This window comes from Marmota marmota, unplaced genomic scaffold (assembly GCF_001458135.2).
Source record: "Marmota marmota marmota unplaced genomic scaffold, marMar, whole genome shotgun sequence".
NCBI lineage: Eukaryota > Metazoa > Chordata > Mammalia > Rodentia > Sciuridae > Marmota > Marmota marmota.
This window is the reverse complement of record NW_025999949.1, coordinates 12763045-12769044: the sequence shown is the minus strand read 5'-3', so window position 1 is coordinate 12769044 and position 6000 is coordinate 12763045. Positions and strand designations below refer to the sequence as shown.

General features: G+C 31.8%; 1 protein-coding gene across 6 annotated transcripts in view; it reads left to right on the top strand.

The window, feature by feature from the left end:
• The window catches only part of Csmd3 (CUB and Sushi multiple domains 3), a 1105037-nt gene that overhangs the window by 423226 nt on the left and 675811 nt on the right, over window positions 1-6000 (top strand). The window lies entirely within an intron of this gene.

Below are 6000 nucleotides of genomic sequence, written 5' to 3'. Positions count from 1 at the left end.
GTATAATTCAATTTTCATGATATATATATATATATATATATATATATATATATATATATATATATTAAAGAAATTGCCTTATAGTAAGTCATTATGTTAAATGAGAACTATATAAAATTTAAACATCTCTGACTTTTAGGTTATATGCCTTTTATTCATTGAAGAGGTATGACAACATAAAAACATGATTAAGTATCTGATATATATTTGGGCAGATTTTGCTTTAATAAAAAACAAATCGATTCATAGAACATTACAACTAGAATGCATCTAGGGATAATCTAATCCAATCTAATTAGAATTTTCCTCAGTGAGCTATAATACTGATAAACTGAATATGGAGAACTGAGTGTATTTTACATTTTAGACTTAATAAGGCAAATGGAACTTAGTATGCCAAATTTACACTTGTGACATATGCAATAATTTATTATTCATTGCCAGTATCTCTGTGTAGGATTTAAGATATAAATATTAAATATGTGTAGACAATGTTCAATTTAAGTGCTCTTTCCCATCTATAAAACATTGAGCAGTTCACAAACAATGAGGTAGTTGCTTTGTGCATCAATCTTTGCACTTCAAATATCAATCACAAAAAGCCTCTGGATTACTCTTGCATATTTATATTTACTTGGTGAGAAAATAAATGACATTGACAAGAGTAGATCAAATGAGATTTTATACAGGATAGTGCTTTGTAAACTAAATGCCTTATTCAAATATTAATTTTTAATATTCTTTTAAAGATTTATTCTAAGATTAAAAAAAATCACCGGAAAATTTATAACATTGTGTATTAGAAGGCTTATTTCATCTATTCCTTAGGAATATTTTCTTAAACTGAGATGAACTTTAACTATTTAAACTTCCAATTCAACTGATTTCCTCCTGACAATTGTTCTTATATAAAGATACATAGTAATTTGGGGCTTTTTAAAAAACAATTAATGGGCTACTAATATTAATTTATTAATACTTAATGATAACATAAGTTTTGAAATTCAAGACAAATAGAATTATCCTCTTTAAAATACTTCAATTTGTTGCTATCTTATAGGGTTGTGAGATAGAAGGAGGAGAGTGAAGTAGTAACAGGTATAGTTGTGCCAAGGATGTGACCTTAAACTTGCCTATTTTATGACTTGCTTTTGTGAGGCATATTTTATGCATATACCTGTTTTAGTCAGCTTTTTCACTATTGTGACTAAAAGATTTTACCAGAACAATTTTAGTGGAGGAAGTTTATTAGGAGGCTCACAGTTTTCAGAGGTCTCAGTCCATAGACAGTGGGTTCTATTCCTCAGGGATCCAGGTGATGCTGAACATCAATGGAAGATTTGGAAGAGTGAAACAGCTCACAAGATGATCAGAAAGGAGAGAGAGAGAGAGAGAGAGAGAGAGAGAGAGAGAGAGAGAGAGAGAGACACTCTACTTTTCCACTTGCCAGATACAAAATGTATATCCCAAAGGCATGTCCCAAAGGACCCTAGTGTTTCAGCCACACCCTACCTACCTTAAGTTTCCACTTAGCTAATTCCATCAAGGGATTAAGACACTGTTTAGGTTAAGGTTTCCATAACCCAATCATCTTCTCTAAACCTTCTTGCATTGTCTCACACATGAGAAAAATCCATAAAAATATCCAATGTGAACTCTAAGACCTCACTTTGGAATGATGAAAACCACTAAAAATTATTTTAACCTAAATAGTAGCTTTAAGTCTTTTTAGGCCTTAGATTGAGTACTAATTTCATCTTACATTTTGATTTGCAGGGGTTATATTTTCAGATTCTAATTTCTAATCCCATTGACTACTCCTTAGCCAAAAATATTTTATCCTTTCAATTAAATCTGTTTAACAATTGTATTATTCTCAAATAATTTTAACTCCCTGTTAAACATATTTCTATCACAGGGGAAAAGACCCTTGTTTAAACTTTTAAATTATCTATATTTTGTAACTTAAAAGTATGTGCATATTGTGAATTTACAGAAAATTATATTACCTCCTCATCCTTTGTACTAGTAATATTCAATAATACTACAATTTTGTTCCCTTTCCATCAGAAATATTATTATTCTACCATGGTCTTTCCTTTATTTTATAACACAGAATAGATCTGTTTAGTACTTCACTTGTTATGTAAAAATACTGTTTATCTAAAACTGAATATCTATTAAAAATGATTAATAAAGATGCAAAATTTAATCTAGTGAATAAAACCAAACAGAATAGAAAGCAAAACAAAGAAAAATTAATAATAAGAGCAAAGCACATGGTGACAAAAATTTATTTGATAGGCTCCAGAAAGAGAAATATAAAGATAACAAGAAAACTGTCATATTTTTCATAATTGCAATTGTACTAAAGTTAAAATTTTGAAATCTTGACAGATAAAATAGCAAGGATTTTCCAGAATTCTGAGGAGTGTGAGGGTGGTAGGAGGGGAAGTGGAATAGCAGTGGGTACTGTTAGAGATACTGTGCCTAGGATGTGATGTTAAGCTTGCCTGTTTTGTTTGACTTTCTTATGTGATACAAGGATTCTGAGGATAAGTAACATACCACAATCAATTTTGGAGATGACAGAAAAGTGCTTAATAATAATAATAATAATGATGATGATGATAATAATAATAATTACCCTTCTTTCTGAAGGTATAGCATTATAACTCCTTATATTGCCATTTTCTTTTAGCTTAATTAACTATTTAATAAAGAGCTGTTCTTATAATAAAATCTATACTAACTAATGTACTTTCTAGGGTTTCTGAACAAACCATTCCTTTGGGTACTTCCCTTTTCAAATTGCCCCATTTTTCAACATATTATGTTTCATAGGTACACCTAAATGCAGGAAATAAAATCATATGAAAAATGATTTTCTCCTAGAGATTGAATTTGAACTGACAAGAAATGGAGCATTAGCGATCATGGAAGGTATACTTGAAACTGTACAAAAAATGTCTTTTAGTCTAGTTTAGAAAGATTAGTAGGGTAGTTGTTGGTCTGAACATTGAATGAGGTACTGAAAAACCATGAGCATTTCACAACACAAGATGCTCTGGAGAAATATCCAGATGGTCATAACCAACAGCACAAATAAAGAAGTAGGTAAGAAGATTGAAATGCAAAGTTGTGTGACTGCTGAGTTGGATTTTCCTTCCATTTGGTATAGTTTCGTCGCTGCTGATAGTACCTATGCAAAATAATAACATTAATTTTATAAGGGTGTTACAATAAGCAATATACATTAAAAGATTTTTTAAATTCTCTTTTGAACAGAAATTTTGGTAGGAGTTGAAAATCCTTTAATCTATCTAACAATTAATATAAATTTAGAGTCACAACATATTATGAAAATAAAATCACTTTTTATCCATCATAGATACATTTAATAATATATAATTTCTATAACTTACAAATAATTGAATTATAACTGTCACCATGAGGAGGTGCCAGAAAGGGGGGTTGCAATTCAGGATGATAGGTTCTTGACATGTCTAGAAAAGAAATTCAGTAAGTGTCAAATAGAGGCACAGAGATGTATTCAGGACATCAAGGAGTACACATTCAATTGAGAATATTGGTGATCTCAAAAGTGAGGCATGACTTTTATGGTCTCAAGCACTTGTTTTAAAGGAAACATAAGGAGTGGACATGGAAAGTTATGTGGGGATGACATCAACTTGGTGATCACAGTGTGGTTACTGATATTGTCTCCATTATTTAATCAACAGATAACATTTGGAATGTATTCTATATTATAGGTTTGTTAAAATATCATTTTTTCATTTGATTAGTACATTACATGGGTTAGTAAACAGTGCACAGTGAAATTTTCATAAGTGAGTGTATTTCCAGTTACTTTAAGATGGTGAATGAAAATTTGTGGACTTCTCAGAAATTGGGCAGTGACAGGCCCAAAGGTAAACTGGCTTGGGGAGTGAAGGTATGAAAAATTTCAGCACAAGCCTTTTAAATTAAACTCATAGTCACTTTTTCCTTCCATTTCCCCACTTTCTACCTATCATTTTCAATTTTTATTTTTTTGTTCCACCTCAACATTATGACTTTTACTTCTAGTATAAAATGAGAATAGGAATATTCAAAAGAGAAGGAGTAATAATGGCACAAAAAATAAGAAAGAAGCAAGGACTCATTCAAAAACCCAATAAAGAAACATGCCTTCTATAAGGAGAGTCAATTGGCCTGTTTGTACAGGAGAGAGAATTGACTTTAATAAGAAAATAATTGGAATTATGGAATGAAGTTTTTAAAAAGAACAGGTTAACAACATAAAGTGATTTCAAATTTTCTAATCCCATTGACTACTCCCTAGCCAAAAATATTTTATCCTTTCAATTAAATCTGTTTGACAATTGTATTATTCTCAAATAATTTTAACTCCCTGTTAAACATATTTCTATCACAGGGGAAATATATGACCATATAAAAATTTCCCACTTCATATTTCTTTTTGGTAAAAATATACTCAGAATTTCTTATGTACAATTATTAATATTTGAAATTGCTATTTTAAGTATATTTAGTGATTTTTTTTATTTTAAAAATATTAAACTAGCATTATTGAAGACATGCTGGTGATAGTTATTTCCTACATCCTTAGCATTTTGATCTTTTTAGTGTAGAAACAGTTTACAAAAGCTTTGACTTTTGTATCATCCTTTTTACCTAGATAATTTCAACTTTTACAGTGATTATTTTTTAATTATCATCTTTGTTGATGATTTTCTGCATCTGTCAGGAAATTGACAGGACTTCTTTTTTTAATAAAGAGAGAGAGAGAGAGAGAGAGAGAGAGAGAGAGAGAGAGAGAGAGAATTTTAATATTTATTTTTTAGTTATCGGCGGATACAACATCTTTGTTTTGTATGTGGTGCTGAGGATCGAACCCGGGCCGCAGGCATGCCAGGCGAGCGCGCTACCACTTGAGCCACATCCCCAGCCCCGACAGGACTTTTAAATCAACCAAAAAACCTAATAACTAAAATAAATAAACAAAAACCTTAAATGCAAATTCACTCTTATAATGCTCTCAATTTTCTCTGCTGGCTTATTTCTAAGATCTTCTCTGAACCAAGCACCAGCAGTTGTCCTGCCATATTTTTATATTTTTCCATATTTGATTTATTTGATTGTGATTAAAATTAGAGGCTCACTATCTTGGGTCAAAACCTGGTGAGGATTTTTTTCAATAATAATCATAATGGCACTTAAACATGGGCCAGCATAATCCTGATGAAGATCACCACTTCTTTTCCAATGTCATTACCTATCATATGTGTGATGATTTGATGTTTTCAAATTCAAAATGTGTTCTATCATTTGTTTTGAAATATTCTATCAGATTGAATAATCCACTAAAGTGGAAGGTTGTATATAGCTGGACAGGACAGAGATCCAGCTGGTGTCAGAGAAATTACAGTGGATTCTATTTACTTTCCTATATTCACTTCACTTAACTGAATAATTTCATACACACACACACACACACACACACAGAGAGAGAGAGAGAGAGAGAGAGAGAGAGAGAGAGAGAAATTTAATGAACCTTACACAGTTGTGTTTGCAAGGAAGGCCATCCACAAGAACCACAGAGGTTCTTGGTCACCAGTTTATTGTGATCACAGTGGAAGGATTTCAAGCAACTTTCTCAGAGTAGCAAGCATGAATTTATTAGAACAGATGAGAACAGGAAAAAAGGGAATACTTCCAAGGAAGAAAAGGAGAGAGTGGGTCCCTTCAGAAAGGAGAGGAATGAATGATTCACCCCTCCTGCCCTCCTGTTTTATTGGGGATTCCAGGGAAGTTTTGAAGAGTCCTGCATAGATTCACTTCTCGACTTTTGACTGACAGTAGGATTATATCAGACTTTCAAGTGCCCACTATGCATAGCCTTACACCATGGAGGGGAGATTTTACTATTGTGACATGCTAAAGATTCTCAGCAACTTTGAGTCACTTTGGCCTTCA